The sequence below is a fragment of the Parus major genome, chromosome 10, assembly GCF_001522545.3.
Source record: "Parus major isolate Abel chromosome 10, Parus_major1.1, whole genome shotgun sequence".
Lineage (NCBI taxonomy): Eukaryota > Metazoa > Chordata > Aves > Passeriformes > Paridae > Parus > Parus major.
This window is the reverse complement of record NC_031779.1, coordinates 9343356-9363059: the sequence shown is the minus strand read 5'-3', so window position 1 is coordinate 9363059 and position 19704 is coordinate 9343356. Positions and strand designations below refer to the sequence as shown.

Sequence of the window (19704 nt, the reverse complement as noted above, 5' to 3'; positions counted from 1 at the left end):
TTTCCAGCAAGGCCACAGAGTCGTTGGAAAGGTTCCCACTGCCTTCTTCAGTGAGCTCTGAAAGACAGACTCCAGGGCTGCTGTAAATAATGTCTACAAGGGGCCGGATAAGGAACAGGGGCTACACACAGCTTCACTTCCAGCGCCTCTCATTTCCTTTGTCTCTTTTTAAGAGAAACAAGGGAGTTAATTTCATGTAAATTGGCACATCATCTGATTGTTGGGCCTTTAGGGGTCTGTTTGGGGCTTTCTCTCCCACCCACAGGATTTCAGGCTCCAGGTTTTACTTGGAGGAGCCAGAGAGGCCCCTCGAGTGCCTGGAGGGGAGAGCGCAAAGTGTTAAGTGTAGAAGCAGCACTGGAAACAAGGGCAATTTTCTGGCTTTGATCTGTCACTTGGCAGTTCCAGGAGACAGGCTTGTCTGGGGCTATCTCTGCAGCAGAGTTTGGAGGTGGCTGGGAAGGCACTTCCCAGCCTGTGGGATCAAAGTGCACCAGAGAGCAAAGGAGCATGGTGTCCTCTGAAGCAGGAACTGCAGAATATAAATGCAGTGCTGCTGTCTGCTGGGAAGCCAGCAGGGAGAATGAGCTTCCCTGTTTTCCCTCTTTCTGTGGATTTTTCAACAGGTTAAATTGCATTTTGTTGTTAAGGATTGTGAGTACTGAGAGACAAATGCTGCATCTCCAGCTCGAAGGAAGGCAGTGTTGTTAGGGTGGGGTTAGTAACCAGAGGAAGTGGAAGATGTTAAGTTATTGATAACTTACTGTATCATTCCTTTAATTCAACAGAAGGTGACAAGGAGATGAATTAAATATAGGAAATAGACATGAAAGAACTCAAAGAATGTCTGTGTTCTTGTTCAACACTAAAGTACAGAATACATGATTTCATGCAAATCAGACTTCATTTATTTTCTCTCTTTTGCTTCTTCAGTTAAATATGAAATGAGAACAAGAGCTTTTTTCCCAGCATCCCATACCTAGTAAATTCATTCTTGGAATGGAGGAAATAGAGTGAATATGATTCTGGACAATGACATTGCCAATGATCCAAAAATATTTGCACTGGGTGACCTGAATAGTCTCTTGAATATAAATGAACCACAAGGGAAAATTTCTATTAAGAGCAAATGCAGTAGCTAAAAGGGTGATATAACTGAATTGGAAATATGCAGAAGGATTAAAGCTTGCTGAGTTTGTACACAGGATTAAGTGAATTGACACATATGGAGAACGTAATTTCAATAATTAACAGGTTTTTGTTCTTTGGTGATTTTTCTGGGAAACATAGTCATAATTGTCATACTATACACAAAAAAAGTTACTACTGTGGTGTAGAATGATGGAATAGATCCATGTGGTAAAGGGGTTACCCATAACCATATGCTGGATAGTAAAGAACATAAAACACTTGAATCAAAATTCAACTTAATATGTTAAAATGGATATGTTACAAAGAGTTTCCATCTGTGGGACACCTTCAAAATGATGGATTGCTCACCGGGTTATCACACAGCACTTTGCCTTTCAGGTTGGCTCTTGTTTACCAACGAGGGACTAGAACACATGCAGGGCAGAGAATGTTGCTGAGGTCATGCAGAAAGGACCTGAATTTCTTGGTTATCTGTCCTTTGCCAACCTTCTGTGCTGTTCCTTTACACAATAATCCTGATGAAACAGAGCCAAGCAAAAGCAAGAGCTGCTGATCCTGTTGGGGCTTAGGTGTGGTTGTGGCCATTACTACTCTTCATCTGCAATCTAATACCTGCCTAAGCCATGAGTGCTTCTCTCAAAGTCAGTCAACCTGGGCCATCACAAAGGCTTACAGGGGTGGAGTTTAAAAGCCAGGAAGCTGGACCAGGCAGAATGGTAAGGGCTTGTTTGTCTTCTCACAGTCTCAGGCTTCTTATATTGTTGGTGCTTGGTACTTACTATCAGGTTAAGTCTAACTTGTTAGGATTAATGTGCATTGAGGGTTACACCTCTATTTTTACAGCCTTACAACTTTCCAAGGTGCCTCTCTGCCACTGAATGCTTTCATGCGTGGTCTATGGCAAGTGTCACCCTGTTGTTCATTAGCTCCTTTGAGTTCTTCGATGAGGCCGAGTGAATCTTTCTAACTTACTGGGGCAAGGAGTAGATCTTATTTCTCTTTGTGCCATGACACAGTGCTTGCTTTCAGTAAATAATAATAGTGACAACTTGATCGTCAATGGGCTATTAGGTGTGCCTTATAAGACCAAAGCTGTACAAATCATGTTTAGCACATATGCTTAATCTTCCTATGTGGCACTATGAACTTTATATAACATGTAATCTCTGGTGTTGCAGGACCTGTGAGCAAGACAGTCCCTTGCTGAACATTTTAAACAGCATGAGTTCCAATACCAACAATTCAGGTAAAGCATCCTTTCTGAAAGCATTAAGTATAACAGGTTGTCCTGAAACAGTTGTGACCTGCCTGTTTTGCATGGCTTGGAGGATTAGCAAAGTCTTTGTTTGAATTGATAGTGATTAAGAAATATTCCTTAACAAAACAACTGTTATTGATATAATTAAGAAAACCACTAACTGGGGAGTGGTGAACAGCAGCCAAACAAAAGCTGTGACTCCAGCTCTGCAGTTAATGCCAAAACATTGATAGACAATATACAACTTTTAGTTGCTGTGTACAGGACTGTGGAAGAACGAGCGAAGGTTCTGGTCCGGCATTGCCCAATGCCTTCTTTGAGGCCATTGCAGTGGTGTGTAGAGAGGGTGGTTTGCTGGTTGGGATGTCCTTGGTAGTACAGGGCTTCTTCCTTTCTGATGGAAGAAAGTGTGTGTACCTGGAAATGCATGTGATAGTGGGTAAGGACTTGATGTGGGCTTAGTTTTATGGTGTTTGCTTTAGTAAAACCCGAGGAATTGATCCTAAAAGTGCTAAAGGACAAAGGTAGAACATTGTGCTAGTGATCTTGTAGGATATGGCAGCAGTACTCTGCTGTATAATGTTTTTGCCCTTCCTCCATGTACCTCCAAATAGTATCTGAAATCATTGCCTGTTGTGAATAGTTAATTGTATCATCTATTACCTCCCAACAACAGTGACTTGGACTACAGGGGGCTGCGTAGGGTGTTTATGGTAGGGAGTTGGGATTTTTGTTGCTCTTGTCATCTATGCTGGGATTTAGATTTAATGCTAGAAATATATTTGCACAGACAGCAGGGCTGTAAGGCACTGTGGCTCTGGGGAGTTCTTTGCAGTTTTGTCCTGGGTAGTATCCCACAGAGATGAGTTTTACTGTCATAGCCAAAGGAAAGTGTGAACCTGCTAAAGGAACAGAGTCAGTGATTGCAGTTCTCAAACTGCAGAGAGGGTATTCTTGGGCAATTCTGTCGCTATGTAGGAGAATGGTCAACAAATGGCCTTGACCTGTGATGCCAATGCCTGCTGTATGTCAGTCAGCCTTGAATAGTGGTAACTGAAACTCAGGTCACTTATAAATTAATTATAAACCATACTACTGAAAGCAGAGTAGAAAATACTTTTCTTTACATGAAAGGTGAATCAAACGCTGGTTGGTTGCAGCATAGCAGGAGCCCAGGTGAGTGCCTAAAAGTTCAAAAAAATTATACAGAAAATATATGTGTCACAATATGAGTGTTGAAGCCCTGCTGAAGATTCCTGCAGCTTTGCCCAGGATTTATGCTCCAATAAGGGATGAAGCTTCAAATGTGCATATCTGTGCTCTGGCAGTTTGGTGTATGGGGCTTTGGATCCCCTTCTGACAGGTGCAGCCCTTTTTTGAATTTTGAGTACTGTGGTTAGATGGGCTTCTTGGGATGACACAGATGCAATTTATGAATAATTAATGGAATTTCAAAAATTCTGATTGTGCTATCTGGGGAAATGGACTAACTACAGTTTGCTCCATTTAAAAGCAGGAAGATGTTGTTATGGTAAAACCCCAAACTGTAATTTGCATATTCCTGTGCTCTGCTATCTCCCATCTCTTGCTCCCTGTCAATAAACAAGATCTTTCAGTAGTTTGCTCAGTAAGAAAGTGAATCTGCATTATTTCCTACAGAGTTTTCTGTTGAAGTGGGCTGGCTGTAAAGAAGCAGCAAATCCTTTACATTCAGTAACCATACCATTTTCTGTATCAGCATGGAGCATTTGACTCATGTGCCCTAGAAAATAACTCCTCACTCCCACTATGTGCTCATATACTGAGCTGAGATCTAAACCTGACCTGCAGTTCTGGGATGCAAACTCATGATCAAAATCCCTGGATGCAGGAGGTCAGTGTTCCAGCATCCTTAGTCTCTGGGGTGAGAGTCCAGTATTTAAGGAGTGGTGTTGCGAATTCAAAACAGGTTAATGCTTTCTAAGGTCTAGTGAAGTTACAAAAACACAGTACAAAAGAGCCTGTCTGCCTTAAATAAAAGCTTATTATAGAGCTAAATCTTGTTTCTGTTAAAGTCAATACGGGGATTGTGCTTCTAAATTTCACCCAGTCCAAGTCGGAGGCTTTTATAAGGGGGGAAAAAACTTAATGTGAAAAATTGAGATGCTTGTTTTCCAGCAAAAGCTGTAATACCATTCTTGCAGTAATGTGATGCAAGGATACTCTTCAGGGAGCTGATTTCATAAACAACACAGAAATAGTGGTTCTGTCTACAGTCTTCTCTCCACACAGCACCTTGGACTGTACTGAGTATGGGGCCTTATGAAGCAGAAGGTGAACCCTCCGCAGGACTTTTAATTCTTTGTGGTTAAGGGTCTGGGTTTTCATTACAGTTAACAGCAGAGAGGGTAGCCAATAGATTAAGCCAGATCTGTGAATGTGTAACAAAGTTTTGTGTGATTTAATTTTCTTAATTTGATACTCTCAGAATGTGAACAATCCAGAGGTGATTTGGTTTTACAGCTTGCAGATAGGCTCACCTCCTCCTGTAATTACCAGAAAGTCTTCTGATCTGTCATCCTGCATAAACTGGGTATTTGTATGTACACAGGCATCCACCAAACATAGAACTTTCAAGAATTTTGGCTCCATTTATTAGTAATTTGTTTCATGATTCTTGCTCTGAGTTTTTTGTTTGTTATTCCTTATTTTTCATACTGGAAACTGTGTTGCTGAACTAACCTAGTAAGTGTCTCCTAGTAGTTGCTCTTCATGGGGAGATTGTGATGAGGGGGCTGGGATTACAGATTTCTGCAGAAACCTACCTCTGAAACCCATTTCTGACAGTGCCTCACTGTCACGGAGCAGTACCCTTGGCTGCAGTCAACTCTGCTCATGCAGACTGCCCTGACTTGTGAGTAATTTTCTTGTTCTCCTTAGCTACCTAGGGATTTGTTCAGTGCTGAGGAGCATATATTGAACATACCCTAGAGAGCTGTTAGCCATATGGTTTCTCCACTGCTTTTCATGGTGGCCCTCTGTTAGATCTCTGTATGTGGCTGTGGAAAAACTCAGGGCCCTCTGAGTTTTAGTTCAGGTATCATAAAGACCTAATGTCAATTTCCATAAAGGAGAGAGCAGCAAATGATTCCTGGCTGCATTTTGCCATTCTTTTGCAGTGTATGAAGACAGGGAGGTTTATGACTATTGTTATTTCAAATTACTTGGTTAGTTCTGCTTGACATTGTTTATGGGTATTTCACAATGTTTTTGGACATTTGCAGAGGCAGAAATGAATATCAGGATATGACCAAGTAAGAAAGTGCTTGTTCCCAAGTTCCTTTCTATAGCAATTAGTGAAGCATTTTTTGGGAATGAATTCTGAATGTGTTAATTTGCTGATCATCTTCACATATAACCAGAGATTAACAGAGAAGTGTCAAGTGCAGTAATCCCACGACAACAAGGAAAGATGGAGAACTCAGCCAGTGCTGTTTTTCTCGGCTCTGTTCCCCTTGTTGTGGAAAGGCTCTCTTCAGGCATCCACTTTACTCATCTGATCAGTAGTCCTTGTAAATCCAGAGGGACTGTGTACTCATGTCCCACGGCTTCTCTGTGCACACATGCACAGTAATATTCCTGCCTCTTAAAATGTTAGGTGTTACTTTCAGAAGATTGTTTCCCTCCCACATAGTCTCATCTTTACCAAGGTTGGATCTCCTTCAAAGAGAGCAGTCTTCACAGTCCTAACAGGCTTTCATCCATGTAGCTTCTTGCTTTCCCCCTCCTCCTTCTGCTTTAGCTTTCTCTTGTTCACCTCTCTGCTCTGCAGCTTTCTTGGATGCCTTCCTGCCTTGGGAGCTCAAGACCAAGGATTCTTTCAAGGTTTATGTCCTAGCATGTAGCTGAATGAATTCAAAGACTCCCAAATGTGACTGGTTGTGAGTGTGTTGCATGGGATGGGCTGAGGGCTGTACCTAAGCCACTTTCAACTCCCTTCTAGTTTTTCCCATCCCTACTGGCCAAGGAAGCCATACATCCATTTCCTGCTAAGTAAGAAAAGAGCTCAAAGACTTGCCCTGTGATTTCTGTCCTACCATTAAACAGATCCATCTCTATACATCTAATATAATTTTCTTTTGCAGCTAGTCAACTCTCTTGATTGTGCTCTTTGCTGATTTGGTGGTTATTTTTGTTGCTTCTGTGGAGAGCTGCTCTCAGCACACCCAGAGCCAACGCTCCTGACAGGCAGCACAATCCTGGAGTGCCTTGGCAGGCTGCCCGAGTCTGTCCTGCAGGCCCTGGGGGGACTCTCACACGTTTTGCCGCTTACTTTCCTCTTTCCTAGAGATCTAATGCAATTTTGCAAGTAGTCACTTGGAGCCATATTTCCCTTTGCCCTGGAATATTTTTTATTTATTTTTAGTAAACGTTTGTCAGTATTTCTAACATTGCGCCTCCAGCAACGTGGCCTGGACTGAAGCCACGCAGCAGTCTGACAACCTGTTAGGCGAGTCTCCTATCAATTAGGCTGCAGCTGTCATTGGATCTATTCTCAGCCTCCTTGGTACGTGTTTGCAAATAACAGGGGCTGCTGTTTTGCAGCTCTTGATTTTTTTTTTTTTTCTACACAGCCAGTCAAGAACATTTTGTCCCTAGAATTCCTCCTGTCTCCTTTGTTTTTGCTTTCTAATCATCCTCACCTTATTCTCCTAAGAATATATGCTTATCAAGGATATTATTACGAGTAAAGTGTCCTCACTCTCTATATATAATGCACAAAAGAAGGAAAACGTCCCCCAAAGGTACAAAAAAAAGGAATATCTTACTCAAGGCTATACCTTGATCCTTTAAATGTTTTCAGGCTTTCTCCAAAGCATCCAGACTGCTTCTTACCTGTGGGGAGCTGCTATTTTGAAAGCCCATATTGCATGGAAGCTCTCCGTGGGGGCTGCCTTGTTTCTGCTGATGTCTGAACTTTGAGGTGGTAGTGTGCTTTATTATCAGGTTTGCCACAGCTGGAAACTGAGTGCCCGACAATGTACAATCTGTTAGAATTTCCTCTTATACCTTCTGCAATTTACAGTTTTCTCTTTTCCTCTAAAATATAATGAAGATGGCTCTATAAATTTTTTTCCAGATGTTACACACTGCATGCTGGTACTTGATGCTAATTTTTCATCCAGCAAGGTATGGAGTATAGCCCAGTTTCTATTAGATAGAGGAGCCATGCTTAGGCATATAATTTCTTTTGTTTTGCTTCTATGGGAAATGGGAAACCAGAATTGCGTTGTTCAAGCAAGGCAAACACACTCAGGACATTTCATCCTTGGGCTGATTGACAGACACACTTTGATATAATTTCTTTCATAAGCCCAGCTCCATCTTTGTACAAACCCATAAGAAACTGTTGCTCCTTCCTCTCCATCCAAAGGTCCTAACAGGTCTCCAGCCAGCTTGCAGCTCTGGAGGCAGAACCAGCCCATCATAGGCAGATTGAAACAGCTGAGTTTAGGTCAGCTCATGCTGAATTGGCTGAAACCCCCCAGCCTGCCTGGTGGGAAGCTAAGGACAGGCAGGGCTTATTTTCTATCCCCACGAAATAGCATACAGTAATGCAAGAACCTTCCCCTGATGTCACTCAATGTTTGCTGTGCAAGAATATCCAAGAGGAGCCCACTTAGTGCTGTGCCTGGGCTGGCATTCAGAGCCATCTTGAAGCTCTTGTGTATAAAATGATTCCCAGGCAGCTGGGTGGCCCCGTGAAGCTCACAGGCACTGTGAGTGTTTATACAGCCCTGCCTGGCAATGCTGTACCAAGGACAGGAAGGCTTCACCAAGATCCCAGCTGCTTTGGTGTTAATGCATCAAGGCATGGGGCAGCTGGCCCCTTGAAGGGAGCCTGCAGAGCTATAAGCAGCCACTCAGCACACAAAGAAGAGGGGCTTCTCCAGGAAAAATTAGGGAAGCCAGAACACACAAAAGGTGTAGGCAGGGCACTGCTGCATTGTCTGGTAGTGCATTGGCACTTCAGAAGTACCTGAGAGTTTTTGTCATCCTATTCCTAGGAAAGGTGGCCCTTAGGAAACTTCTGTTTAGGATGGGATCTAGGCTCCCAATTCAGGTGTTTCATGAAATATTTGGAGATATATCCTTTTGAGCAGTGCAGACCTTTGGGCAATCTCTGGCTGAGACATTCAGAGTTTCTCAAGTACTTATTTAATGAAGAATGCATTTCACATGTATATAGCATTTCACATTGTTCCTGCTCAGCCACTGAGCTTTCAACTCTTTGCATAGTTAGAACAAGCTGCCATCCTGCAGACAAAGCTTAGTTGGCAAGAAGATGTAGCTTATGCAGTATTTATGTTCTCCTGGTAAACAAAGACAAGTAAAATGCTTTACTTGTTAACATCAATTCAAAGGGAAAGCAAATGATGGCACTTGCTGTAATCATGTTCAATGTTCTGAAGGTGTCTGTGCTTTTCACCTTTATTCTAAGCTCTCAGTTATAATTTGCTTCCTCTGTTTTAATAGTGTGTGGCTGTTTCTGAGAATGCAGTGTATGACTTTGTTTCCAGACTATATTTAAGGAGAAGGGTTCTCTCTGGCTTTTACAGTGATAATATTAAGTGCAGCAGGAACATTGGTTAAATAAGCAGGAGAGGCCAGAGCTGACTAGTTTGGTGTTCATTTCGTTGTCAGCTGCCATTGGAATAGTGTTCAGATTAATGTGATTACTCTTTGCAGTGGCTGCAAGTTCACAGACCAACTGTGCACTTGTATCAAAGTCATTAGAATGATTTTAGCCCAGGTTTCCTACCAGAATTATTTATATAAAATGCAGTTGTAATTCTATACGGGCCATTTACACGTGAGGATTTCTATTTCAGGAAGCTTTGGAAATAGCCAGGATCTTCAACTGCACCCTTTCCAAAAGATACAAGATCCTTTTAACATTTAATGATGACTGAGAAGGTGCTTAAAAATAGCTTAGAAGCACAAAGTACATTACTGTGGTCTCCACCAGTTATAGGACTAGACTAAAAGTTAAATTTTGGATTGTGTTTGCTTTTCTTGTCCTTTTTTGCTTCATGACCTGAGGTGGATTGCCTAGTTTTCCCTTGACAAATGAGCTTAATACTTATCTATTGTCTATATTTACGTTATTACATTTAGGAGGTGATAGGATCTGAATTCATCTTCTGTAAGGAAAGAACTGTAAAACTCTGTGGTTGTCAGGTAGTATAAAATATATCCTTCTACTTCACTGCACATGGTAATATCTGCTGTATAATTTGCTGGATATCAAGTCCATTTCACATGCACAAGGTCCCTGGTTAATGATGATATAAGTTCTTTTGGGAGGGATTATGCTTACATACAGATTTGTAAAATAGTCAACATAATAGCAAGCTAATCTTGACTATATCATTTATGCTTTCCTAAAATTTATACAATATAGGTAATCAATTAGTCTGATTCTCCTGCATGCTGCTAAATGGAACATGAACAGCTCATAATGGGCAGCAGTAAATAGACATTTGTATTTACACAGGTACCCTGTGCAGTGAAAGGGACATGCAGGAGACAAGGTACTGAACAAAACAGCTCTGCATAAAACCAGGCTTTCATTTAAAGCAAGAAAAATGTTGCTGAAAGCTGCAAGATTATTAGCATTACTATGCATGAGCAGTAGTCAAAAAAGTGTTACAAGAGAAAGAGAGACATTACTCAAGTGTCTAAGAAGATGGACCATCATCAGCAGTGGAGAGAGAAAAGGCTTCCAAAGGAATAGCATAGCATTTCAAACATTAAATTATAAGGGGACTGAGGCTTTAAAAGGTATATCAAGGTTTCTGCATTATTTATAATTTGAGATTGCTATTCCCCCTAGATGCTTAAGTTTTGTTCCTTTCATGCAGAACAGAGAAGTCCTTCTTATAATTCTCAGCTTCTGGACACTGAACCAGATCTAAGTTTTAGGATATAATTTACTGTAAGAAGGTATCGATTACCTGCAGTGCTGCACTGGGCTGAAGCTGCTTCTTGGAAAGGTTGGGAAATGAGGAAAACTTGGCTGCCATTACTCTGGAGCTTGGGAATGGCGGGCTTGTAATTCTGTATTAGTTTGTATTTTTATTCCATCCATACCTATGAGCTCCAGGCACTGATAGGATTTCAGTGCTGGGTGCTGTCCTTTCCCCAACACAATTTAAGGACACCTTCTTGTGGACACCTTTTTTGAACCTAGTGCACAGCTGCACTCACAGTGCAATCACTCAGAGTGCAGGAGCTTACACTAGGAAAAAACCCTGCAAAAATATACCTTATACCAGTTGCCTGAGCAAAAGAAGCTGTATTGGCAAAAAGAAAGTATTTTTTCCCCCTTTTGCTCATATTATATTTGTGTCTACATTAGGGCTTTTGCTGGCATAGCTGGAAAAAAAAATCACACTGCTAGCTGACAGGGATGTGCTGAAATTTTTTTTTAAGAGATGATGGATCAGAATGTGTTTCTGTATGTGGGGAAGGGGGAGGGTGAACCCGATTTAAAATAGAGGTTTCTAAAATTGGTTTGCACAGATACCCTTTAAATGGCAAGTACTACTACCCTTGCCAATAACTTCCTGCTTCCTGACCCTCCTGTCCTCCTCACCCAGGCTCAGACTCCTGTCCTGTATTCCCCTTCCCTTGCAACCTTGACTGCCTCACACCCTGGTGTGCCCAGCTGAGGACTCCTGCCTGCTGATCCAGTTCTCCTGCCTGGTTTCTGCCCTGGCATCCTCCCACCTCCTCTGCCTTCACCTTCACTGCAGGCAAACCCTGAGCTGAGGCTCCAGTCCAACACCTCTGCCACCACAAGTTGCCCTTGCTCCCTGAAGTGGGAGTTTCTTGCCTTCCTCCCAAGGCCTCTGTTGGGTTTGAGGGCTCAGGCTTTGCATGCAAACAGAAGTGCTCCAACACACTGTGCCATTGCAAAATGCTTAATTTCCTTCAGCCAAACTGCCCATTAAGTCAGACAGCAGAGAGATTTCCATTTCTAATATGAAGACAAAGAATTTCCAGAACATCTAGAGAATATTTGGAGGAAGAGATGGAGCTGTGGTAAGATCCCAGGTCTAGAGCCTTGAATGTTGGTTCTGTTGCTGCTTCCCCTGACCAGACAATTACTATGTTTACCTTTTTCAAACTCAGGTAGGTTGGTCCAAATGACATATAAAGGTATTTTATGTATAGCTCCTGGGGAAGGAATTGATCCCAGAACTACTAAGGTCTTTCTGTGTCATCTTTGGACAGAAGTTTCTGCTTTGGTGCCTCAGATTCTCTATGTGTAAAACGAGACCTCACAGACTTGAGGTATGAACCTTAATTTGATCAAAGTAGGGTGAAGTCCTGAGGTGTCTGAGTCTGCAAGTGCAAGGAGTAGGGATTAGCTGTTTCTCAGATGATGAACATTCCTTTGGAAGCACAATTTTGTGAAAATAAGTTGCTGAATAACCTTCATATAGTTTTAGAGAGCAAGGGGTGAAAGGCAAGCATGCTCCTGAGCAGAAAGAAGCCTGGGAAAATAGGTCCTTGAACCACTCATGTGTCAGTATTTATAGCCATCACACCCAGGGTCCTTACTGATAGTTATTGCAGGTAATTCATAGGTTATGCATCTGGAAATGAGGCATATGTAATATTTTTTTATAAGAGCAGTTTTTAATTTTTTTTTCTGAATATGAAAGTTTAAGCATTTAAATAGCTTTTAAGTAAGTAACCCAAGCCCATTGGTATCAATTATTTGTTCAGAGTTTAAACTGACATTTCATAAGTATGTTAATTGATACTGCAATAACTTGCTATAGGTATCTTCCTAAGTGCCAATTATCTGCCTCAACATTCCCCACAATTTAAGTTTGTTAGTAAGAAGCTAATTATACTAGTTTATTGCTGATGGAATTACATGAAGAGTAGATTTCACTCTTACATACTTATTAGACCTCAGTAAGTGATCCTTAGCAGTCTGTTGCTATTCAATTAACAAGTAATAACTTACTTAATGAATCTAATTGAAATGCTTATTTCAGTCAGGCACCTCATATAAAGCGCTTTACTTTGAGCACTTTCCTGAGTGCTAGTTGTGTTTACTTAACAAGAACTAAATGGGGCCACTGAGGAGAACTCAGGCTGTGATGAGAACTGCACCAGTGTTAGTAAATTCCTGCCAAACATCACCAGAAATATCTGCCAGATGATTTCTGTTTTACTGAAATATCACAGAAATAAACCAAGACTTCTGTGTCTCTGAGGATCTAAATCTACAGAGAGGATTCTGCGGCATGAAATTCTCCGAACACATCCTCCTGCAGTGGATGTAAACACGCCGGCTGCTCTGCTGGGAGCTGCACAGCCCAGCTCTGCTGCTCTGCATGAATGCTGTCATTGAGCTCTTGTTCCTGTTCAACTCTCCCAAAAGCTCGCTCCTTTTCCTGGGAGCTTGCATGTTTGGCTTGAGATCGATAGAAGTATGATGATGGATACATTTAATGATCTAAAGCTATTGGTATAATGACAGCCCAAAAGAGAATACAACTGAAGGAATGTTCCATGTCCTTCAATGAGACTGATGCTAAATCACAGTGAATTTAACCTTAGCTCAAATGCATGACCTGCACTGAACTGTCTTGAGTGGGGGAGCAAAACCCAGTTCCTGTGTAGAGACAAGTCCCTAACAGAAGTGTCAAGGGGGTGTGTGCAGGGTATTGGGCTGCACACACCGTGCCTGGTGAGCTGTTAGGTGGGAGTCTCCTTCATGGGAAGGGCAAAATTCAACTGGGATTTTACTGTCTAGGAAAGGATAACCTGCTGTGTTCATTTATGGCATGGGAAGAAGCAACAATTGTTGGCTTCTGAAGCTATTTTTTGCTTTAGGATTAAAAGTGTGCTTTCTTCTGTAATGAGGATTTAACAGACAAGACTTGTGTTTGCAGATAAATGCCAGGAAATCTTCCCAAGCAGTGCTAACAAATTATGCCATTTGGCAATATTAGTGTATGGGCAGTAACCTTTTCTCAAGAATTTTTAGCAGATAGATTTAATGTCAAAAAAACCCATAAAAGCTGAAATATCTTCTCCAGTATATCAGGTTTGTTACCAGCCTTTTAATGTATGCCTTCCACTCATTGAATTGAAAGACCTTATTGATCTCTTTGCAGCTGAACTGATTATTGGGGTAAGAGAAAGACTTCTTGAAAGAAGCCAAGAGAAATTATTCATTTAACATATTCTCAGTTTAGTAAACTTCCATTTAACCTCCAGGGTTAATTAAAAAAAAAATTGCTGGTTGGCTGGCATAAATTTATTAAATCAGACAGAAACTGAGTTCAGGCTAGTACATTTAATGTCAACGCTTGTAATAATCTTAGGGGAAAAAGAATTCACATAGACTTATTAGTATTCCAGAATTGCTTTACTTTAAAACAACAGCCATAACAGCAAAACAACCCAGTGAGGAAAGTAGCCCCCAGAATGGAAACAGATTCTGTAACCTTGGATAGTAGAGGAATTCTTAAAAATGGTATTAGGGACTTTGTAGGTCTGTGGTTATTGGTGGAAATTGTGTTGTCATCAAGAGGCATTAGCTAGTCGGTGTCTGTAGGGCTGGATTAGGGGATTTGGTGTGTTGTCCAGGGATGCCATGGGTCTTCCCCATGTCTACAGGGTGAGTGTTACACATCAGAGCTGGAGTCTTTGCTAGTGTCTGAACAGAGAGAAAGGATTAAATAGGTCTAACAGCTGAGGGGATTTTTAAAAGCATGAGTGGCATTTAAACATGTGTCCTCTACTGGTTTCTGTTGGTTTTCCAAATTTGCTTTCAGACCCCTGGTTTGGGTCTGTCATCCTCCTGCTCTCCCTGTTATGGACAAGCTATTTGTGTTTGATGGAGATTTGGAGAAATTTTCAGAGAGACAAATGTCAGTACCTGAGTTAGACTGATGATATGGAGGAATCTGTACTTGATAGGAAGGAGTTAATAAGGAACCATCCTATGGTTCTCCTAGGAGAAGGTTCTGTCTTGTCATGCTGGGACAGGCTTGGAGGTGTGACTGGGTGGCATAACAAAGGTGCAATCTGCCAGTGTGAAGCTGGGCTCCTATGATCCTGACTACACTCTGCATCTGAAGCAGAGGGGAATGGGACTGGAGTATCCTATGAAGCAGCCAGTTCAGGAGAGAAGCCTTCATTGGAAGGACTTCATGAAAAAACAAATGACTACTAAAATACTGAAGTGCAATTTCATGATAGGTTAGTTATTGTTCTGTGATGAACAAGTTAGATTATGTTTCAGAGAACACAAGGAGGAATATAAAAGGTCCAGTACTGGATTTAGAAGCTGCTGACATTGTTAGCTGGGTGGCATTTCTGCAAGATTTTATTAGAAACCAACATCATAAAGCTGTCCATTCTGTCAACCAGTTTCAGGGCAAACATTTTCTCCTCCCTCCTGCCATCAAATTGAGATGACAGGTTTCTAAATGGTTTTTATCTGAAATGTGACAAAAAGTATATTTTTGACAACTGATCTTGCTTTGTGTCCTATATGATATTTTGTCCCTCCTGGTCTAGAATCCCTTTTGTAGTTAGTCTTTTGAGGTGTATCCCCTCTCTCAGAGTGTGGGGAGCAATTCTTCCTGGAGTTTTGTTCTTGTGGAAGAGCAAATCAAGTCTTTTACCAAGTACTGCAGTTTAACTGAAGCAGCAGGAACTAGCAAGGAATGCTTGTAATATGGAACATATAATGTATAGTAAAATGTCATTTTCAAGTACTTTCTGAACTCTTGTCCCAATAATGAAGCAGCTCTGAAATATCACATGACTTTCTCAGTGTGTTGCACTCTGTATAACCTTGCCTTTGATCGTGATGTCATTTCAGATGAAAGACTCACATGGAGAACGGTACGCTGTGCATTAGGATTGCAGATATCCTCTGGGATCTGAACAGAGAAGGACTGTTTGAGATGTGCACTCTGCTTGTCAAAGAGAAATAAGTGCTGCAATAAAAAGAGCAGTTGGATATCTAAACTCCCCTCAGTCTGGTAGAAGGAAGACTTCACCTGTCTGCAAGAAGACCCACCTAATCTGAATGTTCTTCTAGAAAGAGTTTTAAAGATGAATAATCATTTTTACTGTCATTCAGTTCAGGGTCCTAGCTCAGGCCAGTGATTTCCTGAATGTTTGAGTAGCTCCAAGTGGTCCTGCTTAAGCAGGGAGGCTTGAAACAGATGATTTCCAGAGATCACATCCAACCTCAATCATTTTATTATTTTGTGATTTTGATATTTAGATTTGCCTGACTTGATTATTGCCAGAAGAAGTGAAACAAACTCAAGACACTTTCTTCTGCTTCTGTTATTACCAGGAGTGCCATCCCAGCAGTCTCAATGAACTCTGGGTGCCTTCACCTGGCTTTTCTCTTGTACCTGGGAGCTTAGCATTTGGCACCTTATGTCCCAGTTGAGCCCAATATACGATAGGATTTGCTAATGAATTTAAAAGCAGACTTGCAGCCTTGGAGACACTGCGGCCCAGGGATGGGCAAGAGGACACCACACACAAAATGTCAGCTGTTCAGTTCCTATGGCAATACCTGCTGAAAAACTGTCCAATGACCAGAAAAAGCAGGTCATTCTCACAGAGCCATTTTTCTTACCCAGAAGCCTTGATCCCCCTTATCAAACCTGTGGCCAGAGATGATATTGGGGGCTGCATCCTGTTACAGCAAATGCTTTCCTGCAGATGTGCATCCCATTTCGCTTGGCTTTGCTCATGCCTTCTTAGCATTTGCTTTCTGGGGATGTGTGAGTGATTGAGGGTGAAGGCCTGGCCCCATGCAGCTCTGCCATCTCCCTCGATGGAGTCAGTATTTCACCTGTGCTCGCAGCGACAGAGACGGAATGTTAGAGCCGCATGCACAGGCTTTCACAGAAATCAATTCTCACATGCAGCATTAATATTGGAAATGCTTCTCTCTCTCTCCTAATTGTTGGCCAGGCACAGTAACCTGTGACTAATGGCCATTCATAGTTAAACAGCATGGCCTGATCATAAAAATTTGCCATTAGTCTCTAACAAAAAAAAAATCTCAGGCTGTTAATTGACCAACATGTATTCCTGAGGAAATCAGGAGTAATCACATGGATATTCAGTGCACAGAAAAGGAAGGTGCAGCTAGCCTGTGCATTGCTTTTATGATTCATCTGCTCTGATCTGCTTTTGATTATTTTTTCCTCATGTGAGGCCAGTATTTTAAATCAAAGATTTGAGAAATAGCCCTGTGCTTGAAGTGACCCAAATTAAAAGCCAGTTGCCACCTTTCTTCTCCTACTAGGCAGCCGTCCATTTCTGTGCAGGAATGGACATATGTTAGAGGCTGTCAGTACAGCTGCAAGCAAACCACTGAGCTCATGGACTGCCTCTGCCAATGGCTAGTCAGCTACTGGAAAAAGTTACAAAACAGCTATTATAGCCAGGTATGATCCTGAAGAAGGGCCTTCATTGAGAACTGGTGTACTTTGCTCGTTTTCGTGCAGTTCAGTATGACTCTGCCCTGGAAAACTGTTCCTCATTCTCAAAACAAGGACAGCAAGATGTGTTCAGGTCAGTTTGGGGGTTGGGATTTATTTTTTTGGCCATTAAATTTTTCTGTCATAAAATCTCTTATATGTTGACAAACGGGGATCATTCCTGAAAATGGTCAGGACAGCTTGCCTATGTGGTAGGTTTTCTTCTCCTCCCCTCCCCTTAAAGCATTACAGGAGCTTGGGCAATACTCTTTCTGGCTGACATGAAGGGCAGAGGCACCAGTCTGGCAGGGGAGGATGCAGCGCCACCATTGCAATCCAAGAAATTCTCAACCTTTACCAAAACATGGGGACCTTCTGGCACCTCTGCTCTGGTCAGCAGCCTTCACTGTAGGACACAGGCTGGGATCTAGTTACCATTTTTAAGAGAAGAGCTCAGAAAAGTTATTAGTGACTACAGGAGAAAAGCAAGTGAGGAGGCCATAAATCAGGCCCTCTGATGAATTCAGAATGCACTAATAAAATCAGAGCTTCCAATAAATTTTATTTCAGGCAGAGTAGAAAGTTTCTCAGTTGAGAGTTTGGGACAGATTATAATTTCAGATGTGTGTCAGGCCAATGCAATATACCTATGAAAATGTTTGCAAGCAGGCAGCAATGGCTAGACCAGAGTCAGGCCCTCACACCAGCTGAACTTTAGTAGGGTTGAATAAAAAAGTGAGAATCTCTACTGCTCTGAGCAAAGCTGAACCTAATTAAATATTTAATGTGTTGGGTTTTTTTTCTCCCAAATCCTTTGCTTTCTTGCTCTTTCATACTGTGATATGATGACATTTGAACAACAAATGCAGCCCTGGTACGTTGGTCTCCTGGTAGTGCTTTTTTATATGAAAAGCTTGCACATCCCAGCTGAAGTCCAGATGCTGCATTTATGAGGTATTTTGTCTTGATCAATTTTTAAAAAATATTATTCCATGCCATGAAATTAATAGGCACCTGGGGAAATACCAACCAACTCTTCCCTACTCCTGCAAATACTAACCTTTCCCAGATGGGAAGGTATTTCTCTTTCCCTTTATTTACCTGCAAGATGTCCTTGCTATAATGCTCAGAATCAGAGAGAGAGAGAAGGAAGCATTAAGAAGAAAATGCTATGGAACACACCAGCCACTAAACCCACTGCATTCTGAGGAGCCATTTACTGCATAAACCCTGCATAATCTTCCCAGGGTCACAGAGTGAGTCATTAGCAAGACAGCACTAAGACAGAGGCATCCTGATTTTTCTAACTACTGTGATTACTTTAAGACCCCAATTTAAAAGGCCATAGGTTTGTTCTGGCAGTGCAGTCATAGAGATAACTACTCACAGCTTTACAAATTGGTTTTCTCGCAGTCATCTCACTAGCACAGGCCTGCAGCCCTTTGGTGTTTTGTCTGTGTTCTGTTCAAAAGTATTTTTTTCTACAAAACCCAAAGCAAGCCAGAGCTGAGTAGGAGCCTCTCCTCTGCTCTCCCATGCCTGCAGCTGCCCTGCCCCACATCCCACTGTGCTGGGACCTCCCCTTGCTAGGGACCCTGGACACATCAAGCACCCTTCATGTGCTCCTTTATCAGCTGTCACTTGGGATTGTTCTTCAAGAGAGGCCTTAGGATGCTCCAAACCAACCAGCTGACCCAGGAAAGCATTGGAGGAGAAAAACTGTTGTTGCTGAGCTTGTCCTTATTGCTGAAGTTCCCTTCCACGATGGGGCTTCTGTAGGTGCCTGATTTGGCATCATCATTGGCTACAAGCCATCTCTGTTAGTAAAGGGAGAGTTTTCTTGTACTTATTTTTCTGACTAATTATTATTTTCATGGACTTCTGTGGTGTTTGCACACATCATGCAGCCCAACAGAGTGTGTTGGCAGATGATGGTCTGGCTACACCTATCCAGCCACATCACTGCTTAAGGGAAGGCTGGTTCAATACAGACCAAACCATGGAAACCCAGAAAATGGTCACTCTACACATTTTAGATGGAGACATTTTGTGAACAAAAAATATCCCGGGATTTGTGTTGCAGATGCACATTTACACATCACTAAAACAGCTATTTTTAATTTTCTCACTATGACCTTTAATGCCTGGCTGAAGATGACTCAGGTGTGTGCAGCCCCTCCACGGAGAGAAAGCCTTTAGCCACACTGGCTGACACTGGTGTCAAAGGCATAGTTCATTTTAAAGTGGGAAAGCAGCGTAAGAGCGGTACGTGTTTAATGCTTCATTTCATATATGAAGACATCCAATGAAGAAAACCCCATACTAACAAAAAAATAGAAATTTTCTTTGGTACTAGGAAAATATATATTTAGCCATTATAGCTTTGAAACTTTTTAAGCACCGTATTTGTTTTTCCTTGAGAATTTTTCTTTTTTTTGTAAGATGCAACTAGGTGCCATTGGAGTGTTGTAACATGCACGGCAATTTCAAATGATTAATACCTTGACAGCATAATCTTATAAAAAATTGGTTTTATCCACCATCTAAAATCAACTTTTAATTAAAAGAATGTTATAGTTGTTTTCTGATACTAAATTACCTTGATTATTTTAAAATTGTATGAGATGTTGACACATACTAAATATACAACATCTATTTTTCTGCTGGGATTTAACTATTTGCCTGAAAGGTGAGTTTCAATTATTAAGCATTAGTAAGTATTTAGGAATGTCCTGCTATGCGAGTCAGCAATTAATTTGGCCA

At 41.6% G+C, this 19704-nt stretch overlaps 1 long non-coding RNA gene across 4 annotated transcripts in view; it reads left to right on the top strand.

Moving 5' to 3' along the window:
• The window catches only part of LOC107209367, a 40750-nt gene that overhangs the window by 19511 nt on the left and 1535 nt on the right, over positions 1-19704 (top strand). For all 4 annotated transcript variants that reach the window (XR_004498976.1, XR_004498973.1, XR_004498975.1 and 1 more), the window contains 2 exons: positions 2331-2398; positions 15312-17035. This is a non-coding gene — a long non-coding RNA (uncharacterized LOC107209367). The remainder of the gene's footprint in view (positions 1-2330; positions 2399-15311; positions 17036-19704) is intronic.